Source organism: Stenella coeruleoalba, assembly GCF_951394435.1.
Source record: "Stenella coeruleoalba genome assembly, chromosome: 1".
Lineage (NCBI taxonomy): Eukaryota > Metazoa > Chordata > Mammalia > Artiodactyla > Delphinidae > Stenella > Stenella coeruleoalba.
In genome coordinates this window covers 67,800,817-67,818,013 of record NC_137169.1, presented here as the reverse complement: position 1 = coordinate 67,818,013, position 17,197 = coordinate 67,800,817, and the positions used below count along the sequence as shown (strand labels likewise).

Here is a 17,197-nt window from a genome sequence, read left to right as displayed (position 1 = left end):
AATTGTACAGAGCACTGTATTGAATATCTTAAGTCTGTAAAATTAAAAGAAAACAGAACAGTTATGAGAAAAAGTAAATGTACCTGTATGTTTAGAGTATAAAGAAAGGGTGGTGATCACATACTAACCTTTAAAAATATGGGAACACCTACTCTATACACCAATCAGCCTTACATTAATGATTCAGCAATTCTTTCATAATGTTCCTCTTTGTGCATTTTGACAGCTAGGATTTACTATTTCTCAAAACTCTAGAAACACCTTGGTATAGAAAGGTATCGTATTTATCTAGCCTACTTACAGGTTACAGAGGTTTGTCAGCTATTCAGCAATTTTTTTTAGTCCCACCAAGGAATAGTCAATGTCAAAAGATAAACTTTCAAATCCAGAAAACTTAAGGAAAAATGCTAATATCCAAAGTCACCTTAAGACTCCTGCTTTTTAAAAAAGCATATTGCAAGTTGGAATCCAGCGCAATGATCAGCATTGAGAGTAGAGTAAAAATATAATAAAAATCATCTATTCTAGAACTAATTTCCAAGAGAGTTCCTTTAAATATTTATTACCAAAGAACACTGGTATAGTAATATGAAAATTCTGAATTGTTCTGGTGGGTAATGCTGGGAACTAAAAAAAAAACAGATTCTTATCTGATTCAATCATTTTCAGAGAGCCAGAAATATTATCAGGACTTGACATATTAACTGATTTCAGAACCCAAAGGCTAGATCTTTCACATCTCTGAAAAATGCATTACATGTTAACAAATGGAAAGAAATCTGGCTCTTCACACATAGAGAACGGTGATAAAGGATTTTCATATTTTTTTTCAAATATCATAAGCACACAAAAGGATTATAGTAGTAGTGTTGAAATGCAAGAATTCCCCTCAACTTGGAAATTCCAAGTTAATACGGAAGAAATTATAATTTTAAGACTTTAAATAGTAAAATAATCTAGCTAGGTTTTGGTAAAATAATCTAGCTAGGTTTTGGTAAAATGAGCAGTGTAAATAATTCTTTCAAACATTTGGGAATTGTTATTTAAAATGATTTTAGAAGCACTGTAAATATACCTGGAAATTTCTTAAGAAATAATTCAAAGAAAAAATTATATATACAAATATACCCATTGCAATTACACGCAATAGGGTAATGGATCAATGTGGTCATTATTATACTACATAGTACTTGAGAGACATTTTACTCTTACATACACTTAAAAGTTGAAAATCCATTACACAATCACTTTACATTCAATCTTCTTCATCCAAGTTTGTTTGAGATGAGATGAATGTGGGTTGTTGTTTTGGGGGGGATGGGGGGGCGCAAGAGCAATTGTCATCCCTGTAAATAATTATCATGACAAAAATAGAGTGTGTAAAGCAAAGAGTAATGGCAGCCTGTAGGGAAAATGGAGCAGAGATGTAAGCAAAGCTCATCTAATAAGTGTGCTTTTAAAAGTAAAAATAAAAACAAAAAAATTACATAATAAGTCTATTTGAAACACTGTTTAAAAATCACATAAATCAGTGCTTATTTAATTTTATAGGTATGTGTATGTGTGGCAGAAAATTTGAAGAGAACAAAAACTAACGAGTTAGGAACACCCTTTTTTTTTTCTTTAATTTCTTTAAGGCTGCTATATTTTTAACAAGGATATGAAATTAGTGTTTGTATTTTTTTATTTTTATTACTCAAACATTGATGAGATTATTCCATGAAAACACAATTCTCTTCCCTTTATTAAAAGAAAATTACAAAGGGTGAGATTCTTCTTTTTAATGTTTATAGTTTACAAGGTCAAGTTCTCATGCTGGGGTAGACGTGGTTCATCTCTAACTGAAAGACAAGTTACAATGTATTTTAAAGAAATGATTTTAATTTTTTCAATAAAATCATAAAACTTAAGTATGTTTATATTTTGTTTATAAAAGTTAATAGCAACAAAACTTTTGTGCTTAATAATATATTTGAGGGAAGTGTATCACTCTCTTTTAGGGAGTCGAGGGCCAGAATTAAGTAAATATTCTAATGACATTACATTTTATTTTTAATAACTTTAATAAAACGTCCTTATTTGGGATATTATGCTTTAATAAGTACAGATAAATTATTTTTACAGAAGTATGTGTCCTTTCTGATTTTATCACCACAGTTTAAATATTAAACATGTTTAGAGAATGAGAGCTAAAGATAATAGTATTTTAACTACAAAAAAACCCCCTGGGGCTTCCTTGGTGGCGCAGTGGTTGAGAGTCTGCCTGCCGATGTAGGGGACACGGGTTCGTGCCCCGGTCCAGGAGGATCCCACATGCCGCGGAGCGGCTGGGCCCGTGAGCCATGGCCGCTGAGCCTGCACGTCCGGAGCCTGTGCTCCGCAACGGGAGAGGCCCGCGTACCGCAAAAAAAAAAAAAAAAACCCTGAAAGTATAAAACTAGTCATTCAACTGACAATCTCCACCTTCTACTTTGGCTTTATTCACAGACAATAAAAAAGTAAGTTTTATTTCTTCAATTCACAAATCATTTCTCAGTTTACAAGAAAATTAGTACAGAGAAAGACAGTAAGCCTTCTAGAGTCTCAGAAGAAATTACTATTAAAATTTAGATCATCACAGCAATACTTGAATACAAATGATTTCTAATAGTTTACCGTTGTTCCTGCTGAAAACTTTTTCTGTCAATATTTAGTTAACTCGGTACATTCAGAACTGAAATTTCTCATTTAGTATTAATATTAGTAAATTATGACTTCCATTCCCTGATACTTCTTATCCAAGAATAAGCAAACTGAGGCTCTATTATACCTTGTTAACAGTGCTTGAGATATTTGAATAGTGGTTATAAAATCTGCTAAGGTTTATCAGGGAATATTGACAGTGTAGTAGGTAAAAGCACACACTTTGGAGACAGACTGCCTGTATTAGAATCCTGGCAACACCACTTACTAGTTGTGTGGCCTTGGACTTAACCGTTCTGTGCCTCAGTTTCCTTATCTGTCCAATGGGATTAACATTAACACCTACTTTGCAGGGCTGTTATGAGGATTAAATGAGATAAATGTTTGATGCACTTAAATGTGGATAGTGCAGTCCATGCAAGTGTTAGCTACTGTAATGATAAAAATGATTTCATCATATGAACTAGAAGAATTTTTTCCTGGAAAAATGATTACTATACCATATGTATAACAAAATGCCCTTATTTACAAGCATATACATCCACTCACAGAAAAGCTATCCAACTAAGAAGAATTGGCTTTTTCCAAATATTCCAGTTATTTTCTACTTACTCATCTTGACTCTCTGTTAAATTTAGAATCATTAAGACATCATATAGGTAGCATCCATTGTATTCAAATGCAGTGTATTTCAAATACCGTACCAAGACAGTGTGGTATTGGTGAAAGAACAATAGATCAGGAAAGGCAAAAAGGTCAATAAAACAGAATAGGGAGCCCAGAAATAGACTCATGTAAGTATAGTTAACTGATCTTTGACAAAGGATTGAAGGCAATATAATAGAGAAAAAATAGTGTTTGAACAACTGGACATCCACTTGCAAAGAAATGACTCTAGATACAGACTTTATACCCTTCACAAAAATTAACTCAAAATGGATCACAGACGTAAACGTAAAATGCAAATGATAAAACTCCTAGAACATAGGAAAAAATCTAGATGATCTTGGGTTTGGCAATGTTTTTTAAATATGATACCAAAGGAACAATTCATGAAAGAAAGAATTCATAAGCTGGATTTCGTTAAAATTACAATTTTCTGTTGACAAAGACACTGTCAAAAGAATGAAAAGGCAAGCCACAGACTGGAAGAAAATATTTCAAAAGACATATCTGGTAAAGGACTGTTATCCAAAATACATAAAGAACTCCAAAACTCAACAATAAGAAAACAAACAACTCAGTTAAAAAATGGGTTAACATTTTTTAGACCTTAACAGACACCTCACCAAAGAAGATATACAGACGGCAAATAAGCATAGGAAAAGATGCTCCACAATGTATGTCATCAGGGAAATGCATATTAAAACAATAAGATACCATAACACACCTACTAGAACGGCAAAAATCCAGAACACTGGCAATACCAAATGCTGGCGTAGAGCAACAGGAACTCTCTTTCATTGATGACAGGAATGTCTTCCACTTTGGAAGAAAGTTTGGTGATTTCTTACAAAAAATACATCCATCATGTGGTCTGGTAATCGTGCTTCTTGGTATTTACACAAAGGAGTTGAAAACCAATATCCACACAAAAACCTGCACATGAATGTTTATAGCAGCTTTATTCATAACTGCCAAAACTTGGAAGCAACCAAGATGTCCTTCAGTAGGTGAATAGATAAACTGTGGTAAAATCCCATTCAGGCAATGGAACACTATTCAGCACTAAACAGAAATGAGTTTAAAAAATAATAATTTTTTAAAATAATTAATTAATTAATGGCTGTGTTGGGTCTTCGTTTCTGTGCAAGGGCTTTCTCTAGTTGTGGCAAGAAGGGGCCACTCTTCATCGCACGCGCAGGCTCAGTAATTGTGGCTCACGGGCCCAGTTGCTCCGCGGCACGTGGGATCTTCCCAGACCAGGGCTCGAACCCGTGTCCCCTGCATTGGCAGGCAGAAAAAAATAATAAATTTAAAAACAAGAAAATATAAAGAAATGAGCTATCAAGCCATATAAAAACATGGAGGAAACTTAAATAAGTGCATATTACTAAGTGAAAGAAGCCAGTCTGAAAAGGCTACATACTATGTAACATTTTGCAAAGGCAAAACTATGGAGACAATAAAAAGATCAGTGGTTGCCAGGGGTTAGTGGAAAGGGAAGGATCAATAGGTGGAGTACAGAGGATTTTAAGGTAGTGAAACTACTCAGTATAATACTGAATGGTAGGCAAATGTCATTATATATTTGTCCAAACCCATAGAATATACAACTCCAAGAGTGAAACCTAATGTAAATTACGGACTCTGGGTGATAATAATGTATCAATATAAGTTCATCGTTCCATCTAGTGGGAGATGTTGATAATGGGGGGGGGGGGCTATGCATGTTTAGAAGCAGGAGGTTTATGGGAAATCTTTGTACCTTCCACTCAATCGTGCTGTGATCATAAAACTGATCGAAAAAATAAAGCCTATTTGTCAATTTAAAAATAAATGGATAAAAAGTTGTATTTATATTTTTAAAATATATATCTTTGATTTGAGAGTCAGAAAATCCCTCCAGCCTTGATTTCTGTTGCTGCCTCATATACCTCAATCGTACTATATTACTTGAAAGATGCCTAGGGAAAACTATTATTTATCACTGAATCGTCAATTCCTACTAGTGGACTAGCATAAAGGGGCTACAAATGTCTAAAGTATAAGTTAAATAATAAAGACTTAAGCATTTCAATGCTTGGTTCCTAATCTCAGCTCTGCCATTTAGTAGGTAATTTAGGCAAATCATTTAATTTCTTTGAATTCCTATCTCACACATGTTATTGTGAGAATCAAATAATACACATGAAAGCACTAAAATTTATATAATGACGTATACATATAAGTTGTTTTCATTATTTTAAGCTATACAAACTATTCTGCTACCACTTGAAGGTCTATTGACCAATCATCTCTCTTTACTGAGGAAATTTTACTTGGTATAATGCATTAGAGTAACTACCAGAATCACCCCCAAAGGACTCAGGCAGGCATCCTCTAAGATCATGCCCCTTGCCATGTTCCCTTTTCAGACCTTCATCACTGAATTTTAGTCTCTTAGTATTAAAAAAATAACTGTGGGGCTTCCCTGGTGGCGCAGTGGTTGAGAGTCTGCCTGCCGATGCAGGGGACACGGGTTTGTGCTCCGGTCTGGGAGGATCCCACATGCCGCGGAGCGGCTGGGCCCGTGAGCCATGGCCGCTGAGCCTGCGCTCCGCAACGGGAGAGGCCACAACAGTGAGAGGCCCGCGTACCGCCAAAAAACAACAACAACAACAAAACTGTGCTATGTCTTCTCTGTAATAATAACAGTTATATATTAGTTTACAGTTTATCAAACACTTCCGTATGCTTTCCCATATGTAATCTATATATATGCACACACATCTGATATTGAAAGTAGTGATAAGATTTCAAAGAGCTTTTCAATGGCTAGCAATTTAATAGTGAGTTAAGATATTTTTTAATTTTTTTTAATTTACTTATTTATTTATTTTTGGCTGTGTTGGGTCTTTGTTACTGCGTGCAGGCTTTCTCTAGTTGCGGTGAGCGGGGGCTACTCTTCGTTGCGGTGTGCGGGCTTCTCCTTGTGGTGGCTTCTCTTGTTGTGGAGCACAGGCTCTAGGTGCACGTACTTCAGTAGTTGTGGCACGTGAGTTCAGTAGTTATGGCTCATGGGCTCTAGAGCTCAGGATCAGTAGCTGCGGCACACGGGCTTAGTTGCTCCGCAGCATGTGGGATCTTCCTGGACCAGGGCTTGAACCTGTGTCCCCTGCACTGGCAGGCAGATTCTTAACCATTGCACCACCAGGGAAGCCTGAGTTAAGATATTTTAAACAATACTTAAATAGACATTGTTCCAATATTAACATAAGGAGTACTACCAGGCTGGTGTCCTAATATTTGGCCTGCGTTTTAGATAATACCTAAATAATTACATATAATCAAACTATGGCCATCTAATAATAGAATATATTTTACCTCTACATTTTATACTTTCCTAAAACTCCTTCCAGCACTGAGGAATCATTATCATAGATTTCTTATAGCAAATTGCTTGACTGCTAGTTTGGAACTTAGATTCTATATTCTCATTCCTGTGGAAAGGCTTCAAATTTTGAGCGTAAGTTATAAAACCTAAAAATTTTGTCATGGTTACAAATGCAACTTTAACTTTAGGGAAAAAAATTAAAAATTTTTGAAAAGATTCATTTCTTACTCCATCCACGTTTACAAAACAGAAAAAGCAAACTTAAGGCAAGTGTCTTTAAGTCATTAAATGCCATCTACTTAAAATTAAACTGTTCTGGAAACCCTGTCTTTTTTCTTAACGATAAATGTCCTTCTTTGGGTAACTACAGTAATTTGGACTTGAATTTGGAATTAGGCAGTCAATAATAGCATGTGAGTGCCCATTTTATAGTATCTGATGGCTATGACCATAGGGAACATTCTCCATTAATAAAGTATCTCAATCATTCAGCAAATGTTTACTGAGTGCATACTATGTGCTATAAACTAGACAGACAATATCCTTGCTCTCATTCAACTCATATTCTGGTGGGAGAAGACAACCAATAAACAAGTTAAAAAATAAATAATAAAATTTCAGATAATTTGAAGTACCTTAAAGAAAAATTTTAAATGTTGCTAAGACAGAGATGGAAAGTGGCTACTTTAGCCAGGGTGGTCAGGGAAGCCCTCTCTTTTTAGCTCCCTCTTAAAAATTATACTAAAATTTGGGCACTAGGGTAGGTAGTTATTTTGGCTAGAGGAAAAGAAGAAAGTCTGGGTATCATACTTTAAAAAATATAATGCTTTCAGAAAAGCAAATGGCCTGGTAAGGAGTTCTTAATGACCTCTTTGATTCTATTATCGAGATGTATTCAGCTCTCATCATCTTTTCCATTTATTCCCATTCCCCATGTACAAATCTGTACATATCCCTTCAAATCTATAGCTGACAATCAAGTTAGTTTGATACAAAGACAGTAAACAATTAAAGGCCAAATAGGTGTTATGTAACTATTATAGGAGTAAAGGGACCATTGAGGCAGAGAGGAAAGAGCATCAAACTTGGAATGAGAGGATTTGGTTCCAGTATTCTTAGTTTTGCTACTCAGCGTTTATACAAAGTTCTGGAAAAATCAGGTATTATTCCCTTATTCTCCAAAATGAATAACATCATCCACCTCATTAGACTGACATATAGAATGAGACAATATGGAAAGGGCTTTACGAAAAGTAAAATACTATACAAATGTTAATTATATGCTCATTTTGGGCAGAGTGGTGGGGATGGGAAAGGTTTCAGAAAAAAAAAAAAGTGAGGATCTTGAAAGATTGATACAATTTAGAAAGAAAGAGAGCAAGGGGGAGGGTTTGTGATTTGGACCAAGAACTCAAAGGCCAGAAGCAAAAAGCATAAAATCATTTGATACAGCAAAAAGAGTGGTCAGATTAAATCGTATGATTTAGGAAGCTGACAGATAAAAGTTACGGTCAGATTGCTGAAAGTTTTGAATGTCACTTTTTTACTTAATGACTGCTCGTTCATGTTCTTCAAAAAGTGCTAAAAAAAAAAGTGCTAACTTGTTAGGTCTTTGAAATAAATTTTATTCAAAAGCTTGCTTCATTTCTTAAGTGCCAATTTACTTTGAAGCTAGTGAAATTACTTTTTTAGTTGTCTTAGTAAGCTAGTGAAATTAATTCTATTAAGGTAAAAAATTTCATTAATATTTGTAAGCTTCCAAGAGCACCAGTAAAAGATGTCGAACTAACCTAAAAAGTTGATAGGAAGAAGAGCTTTATCAATCATAATTCGCCTTGGAATACTGTCTATACCGCCTAAATTTCCCAGTACTTTATTCACTATAGTTATATTAGTAATTCCCAAGTTTTGATTCTGTGTCATTGCTTTTTTTTTCTTGTGCCAGTCTTCTCTGTGTATTTTATTTATTTAATTATTTAAAATTTTTGGTGTACTATATGTGTACTTCAAATTTATTAATTTATGGCTTTGTTGGGTCTTCGTTGCTGCACATGGGCTTTCTCTAGTTGTGGTGAGCGGCGGCTACTCTTTGTTGCGGTGCACAGGCTTTTCACTGAGGTGGCTTCTCTTGTTGCGGAGCATGAGCTCTAGGCACGCAGGTTTCAGTAGTTGTGGCCCGCAGGCTCAGTAGTTGTGGCACACAGGCTTAGTTGCTCCACGGCACGTGGGATCTTCCCGGACCAGGGATCGAACCCATGTCCCCTGCATTGTGGGAACTGCTCTTCATTGCAGTGCATGGGCTTCTCATTTCTCATTCCGGTGGCTTCTCTTGTTGTGGAGCATGGGCTCTTGGCACACAGGCTCAGTAGTTGTGGGGTGTGGGCTCAGTAGTTGTGGCGCACGGGCTTAGTTGCTCCACGGCATGTAGGATCTTCCCAGACCAGGGCTTGAACCTGTGTCCCCTGCATTGGTAGGTGGATTCTTAACCACTGTGCCACCAGGGAAGTCCTTCATTGCTTGATTTTACAATACTTTTCCTGGCACAAAGCACTATAATAGAATTTACACATTCAATTTGACCAATTTAACAGTATTTACCCAAAAAAAGATTTAAAATAATATTAAAACAAATTTTTAAAGTACATGCCTTTAAAATAAATAAAACTGCTTTAATCATTTTATAAAAAATACTAGAGTTATCTGGAGATACCCAGGCATAAGAAATATTTTCTGCTTTTTAAAAAAGCATTTCCTTTTTGGGGAGTGTAGAACTGATTTTATTCTGTGGTGATATTAAAAAGTTTCCTAATAAAATAGCCCAATAATAACTTGCCCTTCTTTCTAACCCTCTTTTATAAGAAGTTACTGAAAAGCTTACCACAGGACTAATGAATATACAGTGAGCTAATCTCATACTTTCTTAACATCTTAGAATTAAAGTGTTCTGGGACTTCCCTGGTGGTCCAGTGGTCGGGACTCCACACTTCTACTGCAGGGGGTGTGGGTTCAATCCCTGGTGGGGGAACTGGGATCCTGCATGCTGCGTAGTGTGGCCCCCCCACATTTTTTTTAATTAATAAAAAAAAAGAAAGTGTCTGTACAATATTTTTCAATATTGAATCAGAAAGCCAAAAGAAACTATAGAGTTTCTAGGTCACTTTAAATAGGTGTTGTAAATTGGTATTTGATCATGTTGAAAGATCACATAACTTAGAGTAGTGCTGTCCAGCAGTGAGCTACAAATAAAGTGAGCTGCAAATGCAAGCCACATGTGTTACTGAAACATTTTTATAATCCACATTTTAATAAAAGAAATGTGAAATTTTAATAATGTATATATTTAACTCAATAAATCTAAGATATCATATACTACAACATGTAGTCAATAAAAAATTATCAGTAAGATATATTTTACAATTCTTTTTTTTGTACTAAGTCTTCAGAATCCAGTGTGAATTTTACACTTACACAACATCTCAGTTCAGACAGCCACATTTCAGGCACTTGCCTTCATGTGGCTAGTGACTACTGTATTAGACAGTGTAGATCTAGAGGTTCCTTCCAATTCCCAGTGCTATGATCCAACTTTTCAGAAACCTTAACCTATAAACTTAAGTATATCATACATACACATCTCTGACATGCATATTTAGGGAAAACCAAATCTTAACAGATGAATAATAAAGAAAAGTTCATTTCTGGGAATTCCCTGGTGGTCCAGTAGTTCGGACTCCATGCTTACGTAACTAAGATCCCACAAGCCATGCTGCATGGCCAAAAATAAAATAAAATTTGGGCTTCCCTGGTGGCGCAGTGGTTGAGAGTCCACCTGCCGATGCAGGGAACGCGGGTTTGTGCCCCGGTCCGGGAGGATCCCACATGCCATGGAGCGGCTGGGCCCGTGAGCCATGGCCGCTGAGCCTGCGCGTCCGGAGCCTGTGCTCCGCAATGGGAGAGGCCACAGCAGTGAGAGGCCCACGTACCGCAAAAAAATAAAATAATAAAATACAATAAAATTTTTAAAAAGTTCATTTTTACTCATAAAATAGTATTCCAGTGCTGACTTCAGCTGTACATATAATTGGCATAATACAGAGAAGATTAGTATGGCCCCTGCCCAAGGATAACACGCAAATTCGTGAAGCATTATATATTTTAAAAAAGATAGAGGGAATTCCCTGGCAGTCCAGTGGTTAGGACTCTAAGTTCTCACTGCTGAGGGCCCAGGTTCAATCCCTGGTTGGGGAAGTAGGATCCCACAAGTTGCGGGGCACGGCTAAAAAAAAAAAAAGATAAATATGTGAGGTGATGGATGTTTCAATTAGAGGGGAGAAGTCCTTTCACAGTGTATACATATATCAAATTTTCACAATGCACACTTTAAATATCTTACAATATTGTCAATTATATCTCAGTAAAGTTGAAAAACAAAACATCCCATTTTTCATCTGCAAAAAAAGGACTTTTTGTGAGGACTTTTTCAAAGTAATACTTTACTTTTAGGGTAAAGTAGTGGGGATGGTTCTATTTACACATGCTCACTCAGTATATGCTTTCACAGTGTTGAAAGTAAAAGCAACACTGGGAAATGAGGAATTTATGCGATTTTCACTTTATTCTTTTCTAAAGTTTCTCCTCTCACAAGTAGCTAGGGAAGGCATCAGAATCACCTGGAAAACTTAACTAGCTGGCCAGAGAGGAGAGCACTCTGTGGCCAAAGTGAAACCAACAGCTCCTCAGGGTAAGACAAGTAGTAGAGGGAAAAAAAAAATGATTGTAGCCCAGAGGTAAAGCAGGAAAGGAGAGGATAAGCTGCTGTTTCGCCAAACTGTTAGGCTCTTAGGCAAGACTGCAATAAACTGATTATCTCGCAAGTTTGTTTAGCTCTCCAACTGTTTACAACTCAATAATATGATTTATTTTTTTGGCCGTGCTGCATGGCATGCGGAACTTCCCCAACCAGGGGTTGAACCATGCCCCCTGGAAGTCTTAACCACTGGACCACCAGGGAAGTCCCTAAAATGATTTATTTTAAATTTAAATCAGTACCTAACCTTAAGTATGAAATATCTTTATAATACGTTGCACCTGTGAAGGCATAAATAATTAAACCTCTGCTACTGTGGAGACTAAAATATGATTCAAAGACTTTATTGCTACGTACCAAATATTAAGTATTAGCACATGTATAAAATAAGCCAACTTGTTATATAGTATCCACCAACTGCTATCAAATTAGGCCATCGACTGCCTAACTCCAAATACAATGAGCCCAAAGTACTGTAATTGCTTAAAGGAGGACATTTATAGGTAAAAGAAAAAGTAGGATTTCAAGAATAATTTAAGTGGATGGGTTTTAATGTTTGAGTTTTTAATATTTTAAAATATAGCCTTTTATTATTAGGCTAAATCAGCAAGTAAAGGCAACAGTTACTGAGATCAAAACAGTCTAAGTCATGATCCCTTCCCATACAATATAAACATAAAATAGTACCTATTGTCTATTGCTGCTTTCCCCATACAGTGGCAGAGTTGAGTAGTTGTAGCAGAGACTGTGTGGCCCACAAAGCCTAAAAATTTACTGTTTGGCCCTTAAGAGAAAATGTTTGCCAACCCCTGCTTTATACAAATTATCCTTTAACTGGAGGGAGAGGGCAGGCTAAAGCAGCAGTGAACACAATAAAATTTTGTTATATCTAGCAAATTAAAAAAAAGAAGTTTTCACTGTAAACACTTAAGCTTATAAAACATCAGCCTGGCTGATGGTAAAATAAAACTTGTAAACTAAAATTCTCAACCTGGGCATGTTCGCTAAGGGGAATATATTAGAAAACTTAGGGTAGTGAAGTGAGATGTTTATCAAGAGGGGCACGCTGTCTCAGCATCTCCATTTTTGATGAGACCTAAACCCCACCCCCACCCCTTAGTGTGACACTAATGGACACTCAAGTTTGGAAACTACTGATTTAGACACAACTCAGAGTTTTATTAGCTTGCGAAAAAACAATTTGCTTTTCTCTTAAATCAAAAGGATAAATTTTGTAAATGGGGGGTAAAATGGTTTCAATTTTTATTTTAACTACAATTTTAGAAAACCGCATACTGCAAATGTAAAGAATATAAAGAACGGATCTTAGTACCTTGTAGGAATCTAGATGGTCATTCCAATTAAAATTAGTCTTGCTTTTTTATTCCCATTGCAAAGATAGAAAAACACAGTGCTCAGACTGTAGCTGGAACATTGGCACCCCATATATGTTTATAGAATAAAAGTCTCCATATCAATATAGTGATTAATATTAATGCCATTGAGCTGAGTCATGCAGTATTTAAATTATATTTGCCTATCCCCAATTTCTCATTGGAATCTAACAGAACTAATCATACCTCTAATCATACCTCTATATTGTTCAGCTTGACCATCTAACTCATCACTCCTGGCCATAAATGACTTTGGCTGGTTCCCAAAGTCAAATTTATCCTGTCTCATTATTTAACATATTTATATTCTATAAAGTTGCGTGAATGCTGAATTTTAGCAAATACTGAATCATTGCCCCTAAGGGAAATGCTGGGTTAAGTCAACTCATGAACACATAACCTTGTTTCCCATTTATTTCTGTAATGAAGACACTTTATTTATTATAACACTGAACTCATGGTCAAATAGCAGTGTAACTCCTACCTGAATGAAGCTTATCTAACACATGTATTCCCTCCATAAGGCACATCACAGACTTCTTGCGCTTAGGAACGTCAGACAGCACTTCAGCACCACATTCAAACATCTCTTTAAACAGTAAAATCACCAAAAAAAGGGCACGAAAATGCAAAAAATGCAAAACTGCACTAAATAGACTACAAAGACTTGTTAAAGAGAGCTGAAATAAGAAGGCTAAGCACTGCCTTGTTGGATATCAGCTGGGAACATAAGACAAATTTTTTTTGCTGCTCAGCTCATGCACATGCATGTGCAAATGGCCAATAAAGCACCCTGGATTTCAGGGTTACAAATAAATTTTAGTGATTGGGCAAATTTGAAAGTAAAGAACTGGTGAATATGAAGGATCAACTGTATGTACTACTACTGATAATCTAAATTAATTATGATCATTTAAAAAATTATTTTTAAGCAACAGCAAAATGAAAACTACACAGTCACCCAAAATAATGTCTTTAAAGTAATATTTCTTTGGTATGTATAAATTGAGTGGGGTGTGTATGTATGTGTGTATTTCCCTCTTCCCCACTCCATACTCAGCTTAGTACTACTTGGAGACTCAGTCTCTAACTGGGCAAATCTGATCCCAACTTGGGTTAGGTTCCGCTGAACACAAGTTCCCACATTTTTCTCAGTATCTCTACCACTTATCACAACTATATAACCATCTGCTTGCTTATGCCCTACTCACTGGGTTGTAGCCTCCCTACAACCCAGTTTTTTGTTTTTTGGGTTTTTTTTCTTTTTTTAAGAACATTTTCCTAGTATAAAGCCTTGTTATACATTGCTGTTCAATTAACTTTTACTGAGCGAATAATTCAATGAAATGAGAAATTACAAGGACCTAAAGTATGATGACTATGATATAAAAAGACAAATGGGCAAATTTAATAGAGGTAGAATACATACAATTTGCCAACCAACTTTATGTGGGGGATTTGGAAGGATTTTAGATTGCCCTGGTTTCTTCTTCGTTTTCTTTTTGTTTGTTTGTTTGTTTGCAGTACGCGGGCCTCTCACTGTTGTGGCCTCTCCCATTGCGCAGCACAGGCTCCGGATGCGCAGGCTCAGCAGCCATGGCCCACTGGCCCAGACGCCCCGTGGCACGTGAGATCTTCCCGGACCGGGGCACGAACCCGCGTCCCCTGCATCGGCAGGCAGACTCTCAACCACTGCGCCACCAGGGAAGCCCCTTTGTTGTTGTTGTTTTTTTTTTTGACCATGCGGCTTGCGAGATCTTTCCTGACCAGGGAGTGAACCCAGGCCACATCAGTGAAAGCCCGGAATCCTAACCATTAGGCCAAAGGTATGCAGAGTTGTGCTACTAATTAAAGTATAGAATATAGGAAGAGTACATTTGAAGAAAAGATGAGTTCCATTTAGTTTCCTATAACCTCTTCACCTATGCTACTTTTTTTTTTTTTTTTAATTTATTTGGTTGTGCTGGGTCTTAGCTGTGGCATGCGAACTCTTAACTGTGGCATGCATGTGGGATCTAGTTCCTTGACCAGGGATCAAACCCAGGCCCCTTGCACTGGGAGTGCAGAGTCTTAACCATTGTGCCACCAGGGAAGTCCCTATGCTACTTCTATACTTGGAAAATTTTATTGCTTGATAAAACTGCCTTCCTAATTACTACCTGTGTTGGAATAACTTGTTCCAACTATAATGTAAGATCATACAGGGCAAGGTTTATTTACTTTTTGACTCCTAAAAACCTAGCACAACAATATTCAATTGAATTGAATGTGGATGAAGATGTCCAGGAGACAGTTGGATATTCTAAACTGGGGCTTAGGAAAGAAGTTTTAGCTGGAGATAAAGATTTAGAAAAGATCATAACACAGGTGTTATTTTAAAGGGTAGAAGAATAATTTTTGAAAGAATCAAAGCCAGAACTTTGGGATACCAGCATTTAGGGGACACATCAATCAAGAGGAAAAAATGAAAAACACTAAGAAGGAACAATCAGAGATCAACCAGATGAGAATGGTACGGCAGACACTATTGATTATGAACCACAAAGCCATTCCTATCTTCTTTCTGGATAACAGATATCTAGTTTCTTCCAGAATAGAGTAATGAACTCAAGGAAGGTCAGTGCCTCCGCCAGCCCCTGGGGAATGACTCATGGTTAGTTTAAGTCAATCATAGTAATCACATTTCCTTTTGCCAGTGACTGGGGTAGGGGTGGCCAATGAGATGTAAGTGAAATGCTTTGGGGAACTCTGGGGGAGACTGTCTTCCCCATAAAGAGATACCTACCCCAGAGAAACCCCAGCACCGACTGCCTTTCTGCTTTGGGATGATTAAACTACGGTGCTTGCTATCTTACAATCCTGAAGGTAAACATCTGTGACACAGTGAGAATGCTAGAGTACAAAGAAAGCAAGAGCCTGGGTCCTTGATAGTGTTGTTGCATCCCTTAATCAATATTAGAACCATCTATCATTGGTCTTATTGTTAAAGAAATTCTGTTACTTGGAGCTGAAAACATCTTGATATCACTGGTGTCCTGAAACCAAAAGGAGGACAGTGTTTCATGAAGGATATAGGAAAGTCAAGAAGGGTGATAGAAAAGTACCCACTAGAGTGAGAATGATTTTTGTTTCAGTAGTTATAGCTAATCATAGTAAGCACTCAAACATTAACTATGTGCAAGCATTATTCTAAAACTTAATACATATAACCTCATTTAATCTTTCACAACAATCCTATGATGTAGATGGAATTGTGGGCAATGAAAGCAAAAGCCAGAATCCAGTGAATTGAACAATAAGAGAGATATGAAAATAGAATAGTAAATTTAAGCTTTTAAAGAAAGTCATCTGAGGGAAGAAGAGAGAGTTGTAATAAAGTAGGGATAAAGAAAGTTTTAAGATGGTCAAGTGAGGGACATCCCTGGTGGCGCAGTGGTTAAAAATCCGCTTGCCGATGCAGGGGACATGGGTTCAATCCCTGGTCTGGGAAGATCCCACATGCCACAGAGCAACTAAGCCCGTGCGCCACAACTACTCAGCCTTCGCTCTAGAGCCTGCGAGCCACAACTGCTGAGCCCACGCACCGCAACTACTGAAGCCCATGCTCTGTAACAAGAGAAGCCACCACAAGAGAAGCCCACACACCACAATGAAGAGTATCCCCCCGCTTGCTGCAGATAGAGAAAGCCCACGTGCAGCAACAAAGACCCAATGCAGCCAAAAAGAAAAAAAAAAAGAGATGGTCGAGAGGAAAAAATATAGAGAGGAAAATGAGATATATATATATATATAAATACATAAGAAATGAAATAATTGTTTAATTAAGGTCTCAGAGGAAATAGGAGGGAGGAGGGTTTGGTGCCAAGATTGGAAATAGATGAAATTTGAACAAAATAAGAAGTAGGGCTCTGAGATTAAGAGAAAATAAATAAGGAAAAAATTATAAATTTGAAGGCAAGAGGACTAGGAAGACTAAAAAGTTTATAGATGCTATCAATCCTCTTAAAATTTTTTAAAAAGGACATCTGCAACTAAGGAGTTGAGAATAAAAGTAGGGCATTTGACACAGAATGGTAATGGTTTGACATAGCAGTTAAGTGAACTAGGAAGGAAACTAATCAGAAACAAGTAAAGGATTACTAAATCTCACTAAGGACCTAGCCAAAACCAGAAACCATGATAAGATGAATCAATATTCATTTTATTCATTTCTTCATAAACATTTTATTAAGGATTTTCCATATGCCAAGGCACCTTCCTAGGTACTGGGGATAAAAG

At 36.8% G+C, this 17,197-nt stretch overlaps 1 protein-coding gene across 4 annotated transcripts in view; it reads right to left on the bottom strand.

Annotated features, from left to right (window-relative positions):
• DNAJB4 (DnaJ heat shock protein family (Hsp40) member B4) overlaps positions 1 to 17,197 on the bottom strand; it is a 41,827-nt gene that overhangs the window by 13,419 nt on the left and 11,211 nt on the right. For 2 of the 4 annotated variants that reach the window (XM_079907472.1, XM_079907470.1), the window contains exon 2: positions 4,073 to 4,626. The exons of 1 other annotated variant lie outside the window; for it this stretch is intronic. The gene's annotated coding sequence lies outside the window, so the exon portion shown is untranslated. Of the gene's footprint in view, positions 1 to 4,072; positions 4,833 to 17,197 lie in introns of those variants that run through there. One more of the 4 variants, XM_079907471.1, reaches the window with a different exon arrangement.